Source organism: Arachis ipaensis, chromosome B4, assembly GCF_059453495.1.
Source record: "Arachis ipaensis isolate K30076 ecotype BB chromosome B4, ASM5945349v1, whole genome shotgun sequence".
Lineage (NCBI taxonomy): Eukaryota > Viridiplantae > Streptophyta > Magnoliopsida > Fabales > Fabaceae > Arachis > Arachis ipaensis.
Window position 1 is genome coordinate 50,267,872 of NC_142439.1, and position 15,063 is coordinate 50,282,934.

At 41.6% G+C, this 15,063-nt stretch overlaps 1 non-coding gene across 1 annotated transcript; it reads left to right on the forward strand.

Moving 5' to 3' along the window:
* Nucleotides 1-14,522: 14,522 nt before the first annotated feature.
* Nucleotides 14,523-14,626, forward strand: LOC148567520 (small nucleolar RNA R71). Its single transcript, XR_015882486.1, has one exon. It is a non-coding gene; the product is annotated as a small nucleolar RNA R71 (small nucleolar RNA).
* The last annotated feature ends 437 nt before the right edge of the window (nt 14,627-15,063 follow it).

Sequence of the window (15,063 nt, forward strand, 5' to 3'; positions counted from 1 at the left end):
TTTTTTAAGTCGAAACATTCGTTGGTGTAATGTCCATAGATTCGATGGTATTCACAATATTCAGCCCGATTTTCTCCTCCTTTTTTGCTTTTGAGTGGTCGAGCTGGGGGTATCTTTTCAGTATGACATACTTCTCGGTAGAAATCTACAAGAGATACCCGAAGAGGTGTGTAATTGTGATATTTATTGATATTTTCTCCATGCTGATCTTCTTTTTTCTTGGACTCTTTTTCCTTATCTAGGGAAGAGTAGGAGAATCCGGACTTTGAGGTCTCTCCTAGTCGAGAGTTTTCCTCCATGTTAATGTACTTCTCTGCTCGTTCTTGCACTTCATTCAGAGATGTGGGATATTTTTTCGATATAGAGTGGCTAAAAGGTCCCTCTCGCAAGCCATTGATGAGACCCATAATGGCTACCTCTGTTGGTAGACTTTGTATGTCCAGACATGCTTTGTTGAATCTTTCCATGTGGCTGCGGGGACTTTCCCGATCTTCCTATTTGATCCTTAGTAGACTTGGAGCATGCTTTGTTGAATCTGGCCAGAAAATTCTTCGCTAAGTTGTCAAAGCTTGAGATGGACCTGGGAGGCAGATTGTCGAACCATTTAATTGCTGTTTTTGTTAAGGTGGTCGGCAAGGCTTTGAAATTACTGAGGTGATGACTGGGATCTGCTGTGCCATTGTATAGAGTCATGTCGGGAAGTTTGAAGTCCTTTGGGATTTTGGTCTTCATGATCTCTTTGGTGAATGGGTCTTGGTCCTTACGGGAGCTATCTTCGTGACCGGATCGAGTAGTTTTGGCCTTGAGATCTGCTTCGAGTTTTAGGAGCTTCTCCTTTATCTCGTGGCGTTGCCTAACTTCCCTTCGTAGGTCTCTCTCAGCTTCTCGTTGATGCTCCACCTCTTTTTTGAGTTATTTTAGTCGGTCTTGAAGTGCCTCCATGGTTTCCGCATTTGGTGAATTCTTGTCTTTGTTAGGTTGAGGAGTATCTTTTAGTGTAGTGTCCGCATTTTTGTGTGGCGTCCTGTCTTCTAGATCAGAGTTGTGGTCGTTGTCAAGATTGTCTGGCATGATGATAGGATGACTTTCAGGTCCCCGGCAACAGCTCCAATGTTCTGAGGGTTACCTGAAACTGTAGGTTGATCTCGGACGAGATCTTCTTTGCTGGTCGGAGATGACGTGTCCGGCTGGTGAATGGCGGCCGAGATTGTCGTGTTTGACTTGTTGAGCTGGCGATGTTGCTGATCCTTTGTCACCAGAGGGGGGTGGTACCTGCAAGGGACTCCGATGCTTAAGTTAGCAAGGGTATTAAGCAGGTTTTTTGTAGAATCAGACGATGAGTTATACCTGGGTGCTCCAGTGTATATATAACATTGAGGAATGACCTTCTTGGAGATAAGATAGTTATCTTATCTTAACTTATCTTATCCTTGAGTGAGGTCATCTTATCTTCAAGGGAACCGCCCTTATCTCTATAGACTCGGACTGTCTTTGGATTTGGGTTGTGTTCCTCTGTTTAGGCCCTATTTGGGCTTTTTCTGGTAATTTGGCCGAGCTTTTTGAGAAGAGGTCGGAAAATCCTGACCTGAAGAGGTCGGTTGACTTGTCGTCTAAACATCCCGGGTCGGACAGTTCGACCTAGGGTATGAACACACACCATCACAATATGATTCAAGTTATTATCCTAATGGTGGATGGGAATATCACCAAGAAGTTGCACATTCTAAGCACTCTAATCCATGGAGATATGCTCCAGAACCACAAATTGATCAAGCAAATCACGAGATATTTTCCAGAACCACAAAATAATTTATGTCATTTTCCTCACGGTGTCTGTTGGTGCACAAAATTAGAACTCACAATTCTTCACAAATTCGCACAACTAACCAGCAAGTGCACTGGGTCATCCAAGTAATACCTTACGTGAGTAAGGGTCGATCCCACGGAGATTGTTGGCTTGAAGCAATCTATAGTTACCTTGTAACTCTTAGTCAGGAAAACAATAAAACAATTCACTTATCAAATTTGATTGCAAGGAATAAAAGGACATGAAATAAATACTTATTATGCTGTAATGGAGAATATGTTGGAGTTTTGGAGATGTTTTGTCTTCTGAAATTCTGCTTTCCTCTGTCTTCTTGTGCACGCATGCACGTCCTCCTATGGCAAACTGTGTGGTGGGTCACCGTTGTCAATGGCTACCATCCATCCTTCCAGTGAAAAGGATCCAGGTGCGCTGTCATCGCACGGCTAATCATCTGCAGGTTCTCAATCCTACCAGAATAGGATTTACTATCCTTTTGCGTCTGTCACTACGCCCGGCACTCACAAGTTTGAAGCTCGTCATAGTCATTCAATCCCTGAATCCTACTCGGAATACCACAGACAAGGTTTAGACCTTCCGGATTCTCTTGAATGCTGCCATTAATCTAGCTTATACCACGAAGATTCTGGTTAAGAGATCCAAGAGATATTCATTCATTCTACGGTGAACAGAAGTGGTTGTCAGGCACGCGTTCGTGGGGGAATGATGATGATTGTCACGTTCATCACATTCATGTTGAAGTGCGAATGGATATCTTAGATAGGAACGCGCATGTTTGAATAGAAAACAGAAATACTTGCATTAATTCATCAGGACACAGCAGAGATCCTCACCCCCAACAATGGGGTTTAGAGACTCATGCCGTCAAAAAGTACAAAATTCAGATCTAAAAATGTCATGAGATACAAAATAAATCTCTAAAAGTTGTTTTAAATACTAAACTAGTAACCTAGGTTTACAGAAAATGAGTAAACTATGATAGATAGTGCAGAAATCTAGTTCTGGGGCCCACTTGGTGTGTGCTGGGGCTGAGACTAAAGCTTCTCACGTGCCTGGGCTGTTTTGGGCATTCAACGCCAGGCTGTAACCTATTTCTGGCGTTGAACTCCAACTTGTAACGTGTTTCTGGCGCTGGACGCCAGACTGCAACATGGAACTGGCGTTGAACGCTAGTTGACGTCGTGTATCCTTGAAAGCTCTGGATGTCTACTTTCCAACGCAATTGGAAGCGCGTGAATTGGACTTCTGTAGCTCCAGAAATTCCATTCCGAGTGCAGAGAGGTCAGGATCCAACAGCATCAGCAGTCCTTTTTTTTAGCCTGAATCAGATTTTTGCTCAGCTCCCTCAATTTCAGCCAGAAAATACCTGAAATTATAGAAAAACACACAAACTCATAGTAAATTCCAAAAATATGATTTTTGCCTAGAAACTAATGAAAATAAACTAAAAACTAACTAAAACATACTAAAAACTATATGAAATTAACCAAAAAGCGTATAAAATATCCGCTCATCACAACACCAACCTTAAACTGTTGCTTGTCCTCAAGCAACTACATAAATAATATAGAATACAAATGACTCAAGAAACAATAGTATCTCAGAGTTTTTGAGTGAAGCTCAGATTCTAATTAAATGAGCGGGGCTAGTAGCTTTTTGCTTCCGAACAGTTTTGGCATCTAACTTTATCCATTGAAGCTCAGAATGATTGGCATCTATAGGAACTCAAAATTTAGATAGTGTTATTGATTCTCCTAGTTCAGTATGTTGATTCTTGAACACAGCTACTTTTATGAGTCTTGGCCGTAGCCCTAAGCACTTTGTTTTCCAGTATTACCACCTGTTCATACCCTGGGTCGAACTGTCCGACCCGGGATAATTGGTGGCAAAGCGACCGACCACTTCAGGTCCGACAATCCGACCTCTTCTTAAAGAGATTGACCAAATCGACAGGAGAGCCCACTAAAGGGCCCAAATAGAGGAACACAACCCAAATCCAAAGGCAATTCAAGCCTACAGAGATAAAGGCGGTTCCCTTAAAGATAAGCTGACTTCACTCAAGATAAAGATAAGATAAGATAAGATAACTAACTTATCTTATCAGAAAGGTCAGCCCACACTACTATAAATACACTGGAGCACCCAGGTATAACTCATGCTCTGATTCTACATAAAACCTGTTTAATACCCATGCTAACTTAAGCATCGGAGTCTCTTGCAGGTACCCCCCACCCTCCGGCGGCCAAGGATCGGCAGTGTAGCAAGTCCAATAAGTCGGACACAACAGCTCCGGCCGCCACCAGCCAGCCGGACACGTCATCTCCGACCAGTACCGAAGATCTCATCCGAGATCGACCTCCAGTTTCAGGTAACCCTCGGAACATTGGCGCCGTTGCCAGGGAACCTGGAAGTCATCCCAACACCATGGCGGACAACCATGACAACGATCACGATTCAGATCTAGAAAACAGAACGCCGTACAAAAACGTGGACACCCAACTAAACGACACCCCGGAATCCAACGGAGACAAAAATCCAACAAACCCGGGGGCAATAGAAGTACTTCAAGGTCGCTTGAAGCAACGTGAAAAAGAAACCCAACAACAACGAGAAATCGGGAAGGATCTACAAAGAGAGATAGGCGACGTCGAGAATTGGAAGAAAAATTACAGCAATTGGTAGCCGATCTCAAATCAAAGGCCCCTAGGATCACTCCTGAGGAAAGCTCACATAAAGAACAGGATCCATTCACTAGAGAGATCATGAAAACCAAAATCCCAAAGGACTTCAAACTGCCAGATATGACTTTATATGATGGCACCACAGATCCCAACCACCATCTCAGCAATTTCAGAAGCAGAATGTACCTTACCGACGCCTCAGACGCCGTTCGCTGCAAAGCTTTCCCAACAACTCTCACAAAGACAGCAATCCGATAGTTCGACAACTTACCTCCAAAGTCCATCCCAAACTTCGACGACCTGGCCAAAAAGTTCCTGGCCAGATTCTCCATCCAGAAAGATAAAGCCAAGCACGCCCCCAGTCTACTGGAGATCAAACAAGGAGATCGGGAGAGCCTCCGCAACTACATGGAAAGATTCAACAAAACATGTATGGACATACAAAGCTTACCAACAGAGGCCGCCATCATGGGACTCATCAATGGCCTACGAGAGGGGCCATTTAGCCAATCTATATCAAAGAAGTGCCCTACCTCATTAGACGAAGTACAGGAGCGAGCAGAAAAATACATCAACATGGAAGAAAACGCTCGATTAGGAGAAACCTCAAAATCTGGGAACCCCTACCGAGATAAAGACAAAAAGAAAGAAGACCGACAAGGGGAGAAAATTAAAAAATACCATAATTATACTCCCCTCAGAGCATCCCTAATCGAAATATACAAAGAGGTCTGCTATACAGAAAAGATTCCCCCAGCACGGCCCCTCAAAGGAAAAAGAAGAGGAGGAAATCGGAAGGAATATTGTGAATATCATCGGGTCAGAGGACACGCCACCAACGAATGCTTCGACTAGAAAAATATCATAGAAAAATTGGTGAGGGAAGGAAAATTAGATCGATTCCTGGCCACCCGAGATGATGATCAAAGAAAAAGAAGAAGGGATGAAGATACCGAACGAGCAGAACGATCACCTCGGACACCAGAAAGACACGTCCACATGATACATGGCGGATTCGCAGCAGGAGGGATCTCCAAATCTTCCCGCAAAAGGTATCTCAAAGAAGTATGTCATGTCGAAGGAGAGGAGGAAGCACTCAACATCCCACCGATAACATTCACTAAGGAGGACACGTCCGGCATCATCACAGGACACGACGATCCCATGGTCATCACCATCATATTGGCAAACGCCAACCTACACCGCACCTTAATAGACCAAGGGAGTTTTGCCGACATATTATTCAAGACAGCCTTTGATAAACTCGGTTTAGAGGAAAAAGAACTTAAGGTATATCCAAACAGTCTGTTCGGGTTAGGAAATACCCCGGTTCGATGATGCACATAAACTAGTTATGCTACGATTTAGGAAATTGCACGATCGGCAAAATTCCTTCCGGCAAGTGCACCGGTTATCGTCAAGTAAAAACTCACAATAGAGTGAGGTCGAATCCCACAAGGATTGGTTGAGTGAGCAATTCGGATTAGAAGTGTGTTCTAGTTGAGCGGAATCAAGATTGAGATGAGTATTGCGGAATGTAAAATTGGCGGGAAAAGTAAATGACAAGAAATTGAAATGGCGGAATCTTAAATTGCATGAATTAAAGAGCAGAAACTAAATTGCTGAAATTAAAAGGGAATGGGGGTGATTGCATGAATTGAGTAGCAGAATGTAAAGAGAAAGTGGAAATCAGAAATGGGGAATTCATTGGGTTATAGGAGATATTGAGATCTCCGAATCAAAACATGTTTATCTCTTCCTCAACCAATGCGTTCATTGAATTTTGCTTGGCAATCTTATATGATTGGATCCCAATCCCTTGGCTCACCAATTCTCTCTAAAAATAAACAAATTCCCAATTCCTTGGTTTAAATGTTCATAAGAAGAGATGATGCTCGATCACTGATTATACCACACAGTTTCATGAACCACAATTTGGTAGGATTACATGTCACAATATCCATCCAAACCCCAATCCAATTCACTGTGAGAAAGCTTCTCTAGCATGAATCCTCCATTCCTTTCCCAAGGTTCCGAAGGATTCCAAGTATGGGTAGTTTCTTTCCCAAGACAACTACCCAATGGAATTAGATCGAGAAGCTTTCTAACAAAATTCAAGAGAAAAGATTGAAGAAGAAGATAAACTATTATTGATTCATTGAATTACAATAGAGCTCCCTAACCCAATGAAAGGGGGTTTAGTGAGTCATAGCTCTGAATTCAATTACAAAGATATGAGAACTAGCTAAAAGTGAAGGTCCAAAAGTCCCTTCTAACTTAAATTCTATCCTATTTATACACTTTCTATATTGAGCTTCTGTTGTGCTTCTTGGGCTTTGAGGCCTCTCCTTGCTTTCCTTTTGCCTTGGGTTTATGATCCATAATTTTGATGAGGCTGTTGATCCAAATTCTGTAACATTCATTGAGCCAACTTAGTGATAATCAAATAATGACACATGACTCAATAAATTGAGATTTCAAACTCATCAATCCTTCAGGCCCAATCCCATAAACCATGATATTCAATTGGGTTTCATACCAGAATAAGTTTAAGTTAATGTTTGTGCTCAAATACTAACTTAAACCACAATATCTTTGGTCCAGAAACCTTTTCCAAGAGTGGCGTTTAAGTTGCAGTTTAAGCATAAACTGCAGCTTAAACGCCAGACACTTCCAGTGAGGCCTTTTGTAGAAGCACGTTTAAGCTTTAGTTTAAGGTTAAACTGAAGCTTAAACGTGGAAATGGAAGAAGGCAGCCCTGGAGAGTTATGTAGTCGAACACGTTTAAGCTCCAGTTTGAGGTCAAACTGAAGCTTAAACGTGGATAAAGGAAGGGCAGCCCTGGAGGTCGAACACGTTTAACCTCCAGTTTAAGGTCAAACTGGAGGTTAAACGTGGAATTGGAAGGAGGCATCCTGGAGGTCGAACACGTTTAACCTCCAGTTTAAGGTTAAACTGGAGGTTAAACGTGGAAGCTTAGAAAGGTAGCCCTGGAGGTGTCGAACACGTTTAAGCTCCAGTTTGAGGTCAAACTGGAGCTTAAACGTGGAAATGGAGAGAGCAACCCTGGAGGAGAGATCTTGGTCGAACACGTTTAAGCTCCAGTTTGAGGTCAAACTGGAGCTTAAACGTGGAAATGGCTCCCTGGTGCTTTTCCCATTCTGGCGTTTACCCTCCAGTTTGAGGTCAAACTGGAGGTTAAACGTGGAACTCCTTCCTGGGTGGCATTATCATTCTGGCATTTAACCTCCAGTTTGAGGTCAAACTGGAGGTTAAACTTCAATTCCAGCAATTCTTAGCCTTCATGATTCTGGCGTTTAAGCTCCAATTTAGGCTTAAACTGGAACTTAAACTCCACATGTGATATTCAAGCTTCCTTTATTGATTTTGTTGCTTCCTTGCCTAGCCTCTTCTTCCCTGAAATCATCCAAACAATTGCATCAAAGTCTTGCAAAATTTCATGAGAAATCTTCCATTCATAGCATTCAAGTAATATAACTAAAACTCATGGATATTGCATCAAAATCATATTGTTTGGATGGTTCATTGCTTTGTTATTCTTTTAACCATTCTTGGTTACTTTAAGCTCACGAAAGTGCATAAAACCACTAAAACTAACAGAAAAATACTAGTGAAACTAGCCTAAGATGCCTTGGCATCACAACACCAAACTTAATACTTGCTTGTCCCTAAGCAAGTTCTGAGTTATTTGAGAAGACAGTATGAAACAGAAAGCAATTACATTGGCTATATTAGCAAGCATTTGAAGTTCATCAGAAGGGTTTTATGCAGAAAGTTGCAGCATCACTTTTTCATATTTATCAGGTAAGATTATCACTCTTTCATTGCATCCATCAAACACTGCTATGGCCTCTTGTTCTTCTTATGTCTTTGGCACTTTTTCTTTTCTTTGTTTTTCTTTTCTTTTTCTTAGAGCTCCTTTGCTCCTTGTTTGCTTAGTGTCATGTGTTGCACAAGCCTTTGGCATTTTCTTTTTCTTATCAGTGCACTACACATATCCACTTTAGGCATTTTAGTTCACATTTCTTCTTGAGATATTGGTGCCCAGCACCTCTTTGTGTGACTAAATGTTTTGTATTTAGGTTGCTCTTGATAATGGACTTTTGGTTGATAATCCCGGGTTAGTTAACCCAAGTTACCAAGTGTTGAAACACTCCTCAGAACCTATTCATCCAAGCATATCCTTAATACATAAACACCACAGGCATTTGTCTCAGAAGTTCAAACCATTGGTGCCTAGCTTATTTTCTCAATTTTTCTGCTTTTTGGTTGCCTTTTTCAGTGGCTTTTTCTTCTTCTTTTTCTTTCTTTTTCATGGCCAAAGACATTTATTCATCAAGATCCATAGACAGTTTTCAATTTCTACACAAAAAATGATAATTCTACACTCTATTTCCAGTGATGTGACTTAACAATCAAGCATGCATACCACCACTTAATTCTACTTGATTTGTCACTAATTGAGCCAAGTCACTTTTGTTCACACTTTTCTTTTATTTTTGGAAACAGAACAAGCATGGCAAGCATTTGTTTAAGAAGGTGAAGTTATATCCAAACATCCAGGCATTCACTTTATTCAAAGCAATAAACAGACAAATATACTAAAAACTTCACATTCCAGAAAGATTCAACATTTACAGTTTAAACCAGAACAAGCATGCTTTTGTTTGCCTTTTTAAACAATTATCAAGGAACAATACCACCTTGTGAAATTCCTTGTTTTCTCTTTGTTGCTAGGAAACAATTTGATTTCTCCTTCTTCTCCTAAATGTTGCTTCATGCTTTAAGATCCTTGTTTCCTTTCCTGCAAAGAGTGATGAAGTTGCTTGCTTCTCAAGCACTTGAGTGGTTAGCTCAACTATGTATGGGTAAGTATCCGAGTTTTGGTGTGCGAACACCAAACTTAGACTCCCACTTACTTCTCTATTCTTTGAGTCCTTGAGTTCTCTTTGGAATGAAGTTGCTGCTAAGGGTTCCAAGCATTTCTGTGACTGCTTAGAATGGTTGTTCCTTTCATATAATTCAAAGGTTGTTGTGTTCAGTTGATCCTTATGGTGGAACACCAAACTTAGAGTCACACATTCCCCTTTGAATTATTGATCTACGAATTCATTGTTTGGTGTGAAACACCAAACTCATTTCTTTGCAATGCACAGAAACTACTTCACCCTTTTTTTTTATTGAAACAAATAAAATAAACAGCAAAGGGTATTACCTCAGATTGGGTTGCCTCCCAACAAGCGCTTCTTTAACGTCATTAGCTTGACGGTCAGCTTCCTCAGTTGAGGTGATATTTAACCTTGTCCTTCTCCTCCACATCTCCCAAGTAATGTTTGAGCCTTTGACCATTCACAATGAAGGTTCGTTGTGACTTTTCTTCCATGATTTCTACTTGTCCATATTTGGAGACCTTGGTGACAAGGAATGGTCCAGACCACCTTGATTTTAGCTTCCCTGGAAATAGCTTCAGCCTAGAATTGTAGAGCAATACTCTTTGTCCTTCTTCAAATTTCCTTGGGGCTATGTTGCTGTCATGCTTCTTCTTTGCTCTTTCTTTGTAAATTTTGGCATTCTCATAAGCTTCAGCTCTGAATTCTTCCAACTCTTGAATTTGCAACATCCTTCTTTCTCCAGCAGCTTTGCTGTCCAAGTTCAAAAGTTTCAAGGCCCAGTATGCCTTGTGCTCCAACTCCAGTGGCAAATGGCAAGCTTTTCCGTATACTAGTTGGTAAGGAGACATTCCAATTGGTGTTTTGAAAGCTGTCCTATATGCCCAAAGAGCATCATCTAGCTTAATCGACCAGTCCTTCCTTGAAGTTCCCACAGTCTTTTCCAGGATCCTTTTGAGTTCTCTGTTAGATATTTCGGCTTGCCCACTTGTTTGTGGATGGTATGGTGTGGCTACCTTGTGTTTGACTCCATATTTTAGAAGCAATGCCTCTAATGGTTTGTTGCAGAAGTGGCTTCCTCCATCACTGATGATTGCTCTTGGAACTCCAAAACGGCAAAAAATGTGTTTTCTGAGGAAGTTCATGACTACCTTATTATCATTGGTTGGAGTTGCTATTGCTTCAACCCATCTGGAGACATAGTCTACTGCCACAAGAATGTAATTATTTGAGTATGAGGAGGGAAAAGGTCCCATGAAATCTATTCCCCATACATCAAACAATTCAAGTTCCAGAATGAATTGTTGTGGCATTTCATTTCTTCTTGGCAGATTCCCCGCTTTCTGGCATTCATGGCAGTGCTTCACTAGTTCCTTTGCATCTTTGAAGATAGTGGGCCAATAAAAACCACACTGCAACACCTTAGCTGCTGTTCTTTCTCCTGCAAAATGTCCTCCATAAGTGGAGCCATGGCAGTCCCATAAGACTTCCCTTCCTTCTTCCTCTGATATGCATCTTCTGAGTATGCCATCGGAACATTTTTTGAACAAGTATGGTTCGTCCCAGATGAAGTATTTGGCATCATTTACCAATTTCTTCCTTTGATGCTTGTTAAATTCCAACGGCCAACTCCCAGTGGCCTTGAAGTTTGCTATGTCTGCAAACCAGGGTGCTTTGTGAATTACCATGAGTTGTTCATCAGGGAAGCACTCATTTATATGTGTGCTTTGTGCGCTTCCTTCTTCACATGGTATCCTTGATAAATGGTCTGCCACCTTGTTCTCTACACCCTTCTTGTCTTTGATTTCAATGTTAAATTCCTGCAACAAAAGAACCCATCTAATGAGTCTTGGTTTGGATTCTTGTTTAGCAAGTAAGTATTTTAAAGCTGAATGATCAGTGAAGACAATGACTTTAGATCCAATGAGATAGGATCTAAATTTGTCAAATGCAAAGACTATTGCCAAGAGTTCTTTTTCAGTGGTTGTGTAGTTCCTTTGGTTAGCATTCAAGACTTTACTGGCATAATAAATCACATGTACCAAATTGTCTTTCCTTTGTCCTAACACTGCCCCAACAGCAAGGTCTGATGCGTCACACATCAGTTCAAAAGGTAAGTTCCAATCAGGTGGGGCAATGATAGGTGCAGAGGAAAGTTTTTGCTTCAAAAGTTCATAGGCTAGCATGCAATTTTTATCAAATACAAAGGGTGTATCAGAGACAAGCAAGTTACTCAAAGGTTTGGCTATTTTAGAAAAGTCTCTAATAAACCTTCTGTAAAACCCAGCATGTCCCAAAAAACTCCTAACTGCCTTGACATTACTTGGTGGAGGTAGTTTTTCAATGATTTCCACCTTAGCTCTGTCCACCTCCATGCCTCTATTAGAGATTTTGTGGCCAAGGACTATTCCTTCTGTGACCATGAAATGACACTTTTCCCAGTTTAATACTAGGTTAGTCTCTTGGCACCTCTTAAGCACCAAGGCAAGGTGGTGTAGGCAGCTAGGGAAAGAATCTCCAAACACAGAAAAATCGTCCATGAAGACCTCAATAAATTTTTCAATCATGTCCGAAAAGATGGACAGCATGCATCTTTGGAAAGTGGCAGGTGCATTGCACAATCCAAAGGGCATGCGTCTATAAGCAAAAACTCCATATGGACAAACAAATGATGTTTTCTCTTGATCTCTAGGATCAACTACTATTTGGTTGTAGCCTGAATATCCATCCAAAAAGCAATAGTAAGTATGTCCGGCAAGCCTTTCAAGCATCTGATCCATGAATGGGAGTGGGAAATGATCCTTTCTGGTGGCTTCATTGAGCTTCCTGTAGTCTATGCATATCCTCCACCCAGTGACGGTTCTTGTGGGTATGAGTTCGTTCTTCTCATTTGGCACCACAGTTATGCCACCTTTCTTGGGAACTACATGGATGGGACTAACCCATGGGCTATCAGAAATGGGGTAGATTACCCCTGCCTGCCATAACTTCATGACTTCCTTTTGTACCACTTCTTTCATGACGGGATTCAATCTTCTCTGAGCTTGAATGGAGGGTCTAGCATCCTCTTCTAACAATATTTTATGCATGCATATGGATGAACTTATCCCCTTCAAATCAGCTAGGGTCCATCCAATGGCATCTTGATGAGTTTGCAGCACCTTGATCAATTCTTCTTCCTGTTCTTGGCTTAGGGCAGAGCTAATGATAACAGGGTGACTCTCATCACTACCCAAGTATGCATACTTGAGATTAGGGGGCAACGCTTTGAGCTCAGGTTTTGGTGCTTCCTTCTCTTCTTTCACTCTCTCTGGCATGCTTAGCATGGTTGTTTCAGCACCCTTGATGTCACTATCTTCAATATCCTTGGTGAACTCCTCCTCTGCCACCTCCTTTATTGTTTCCTCAAAAGTTTCTTGTACTGCAATGTCCACTACATCAACCCTCATGCATTCCCTTAGTGATTCTGATGGATAGCTCATTGCCTTGAATACGTTAAACACCAATTTCTCATCATGTAGTCTAAGAGTGAGTTCACCCTTTTGTACATCTATGATGGCTCCAGCAGTAGCTAGGAAGGGTCTTCCCAGAATTATTGAAGCTTTTGCTTCTTCCTCCATATCTAACACCACAAAATCAGCAGGAAATATAAAATCTCCCACTTTCACCAACAAATCCTCAACTATCCCATGAGGGAATTTAAAAGTTCGATCTGCCAATTGGAGGGCCATTCTTGTTGGTTTAGCTTCCTCAATCTTCATTCTTCTCATCATTGTTAGAGACATCAAATTGATACTGGCCCCTAAGTCACACAAGGCCTTCTCCACCATGACTTCTCCTATGATGCAGGGGATTTGGAAACTGCCTGGATCCTTCAATTTCTGAGGCAGTTTGTGCTGGATGATGGCACTGCATTCTTCAGTTAACAACACAGTTTCCTCATTTCTCCAGCTTCTCTTCTTGGTCATTAATTCTTTTAAGAATTTTGCATAGAGTGGCATTTGCTCTATTGCCTCAGCAAACGGAATGTTGATTTGGAGCTTCTTGAAAATCTCCAAGAACCTGGAGAATTGACCATCCTTTTCACTTTTCATCAAACGTTGAGGATATGGTGCTTTAGGTGTATAAGGCTTCAGGACCTCTTTTTCTTTTTCTTTTGTTGCGGACTGTGTAAAAGGTTGTCCTTGTTCCTTGTCTCTCACATGTTCCCTTGCTTCATCCTCTATGGTTTCCTTTGAGATCTCCTTTAGATTCTTTCCACTTCTGAGGGTTATGGCCTTACATTCTTCCCTTGCAATAGCCTTGGCCGCATGAGAAACGCTTGTCCCAGGGTTTTGCTTAGACAAATACAAAATTTGATTTTCTAGCTTCAGGATGGCAGCTCCTTGGTTTTGCAGGTTAGAATTTACTTCTTCCTTGAAAGCTTTCAATTCGGTTATGTCTTGACTCATGGTTGCAAGCATTCCTTCTATCCGGTTCAATTGATCTTGAAATTGTTGGTTCGGATTAGGTTGGGTAGGTTGATTAATTTGGCCATGATATGGTGGTTGGGAGTAAGTGTTTTGTGTGGCTTGGTATGATCTTTGGTTGGAGTTTTGGTATGTGGAATTGTTATGTTGGTTGTGGTTGTAAGGTTTGTGGTTTTGTGGTTGGGTTTGTTGGTTTCCCCACCCAAAGTTTGGGTGGTTTCTCCAGCCTGGGTTGTAAGTGTTGGAATGTGGGTCATATGATTGCCTTTGTTGGTTTCCCACATAGTTGGCCTCTTCCCAATCACCTCCTTCAATGCTTACTTCCTCTTGATCTTGTGTGTGTATTGCAGCCACTTGCTTTGTTTCTAATTGCCTGGTAAGCTCTGCTAGTTGCTTGGCAAACACCTTGTTTTGGGCTAGAATTGTATCAACATGGTTCAGCTCCATGACTCCCTTAGTGTTGTGCCTCTATGATGCATAGTAGTACTCATTCTCAGCCACTGTCTCAATCACTTCAATGGCCTCTTCCACAGTCTTTTTCCTGTTCAATGAACCTCCTGATGAATGGTCTACAGCCTTCCTTGATTCATAGGAGAGTCCATCATAGAAGATATGCAATTGCACCCAATCATGGAACATGTCTGGTGGGCATTTCCTTGTCAAGTCCTTGAATCTCTCCCATGCCTCGTAGAGAGTTTCACCATCTTGTTGTCTAAAAGTCTGAACCTCAGATCGAAGCCTATTGACCTTTTGTGGAGGGTAGAAACGTGCCAGAAACTTGCTTTCCACCTCATCCCATGTTGTTAGACTCCCCCTTGGGAATGATTCCAGCCACTTAGCTGCTTTGTCCCTAAGTGAAAATGGGAACAAAAGCAGTTTATATGCATCTTCCTGGACTCCATTGGACTTCACAGTGTCACAAATTCTCAGGAATTTTGTGAGATGTTGGTTTGGGTCTTCATTAGCACTTCCTCCAAAAGAGCAATGATTCTCCACAAGTGATATTAGTTGTGGTTTGAGCTCAAAATTGTTGGCCTGAATTGGTGGTTTCTGGATGCTACTACCACAATTCCCAGAGGTTGGGTTTATGTATGAACTAAGAACCCTCCTCTCAGGAATGGCATGGTTTCCATCAGCTCTCTCATGGTTGTGAACTTCTCTATCCATGTTGAGATCTA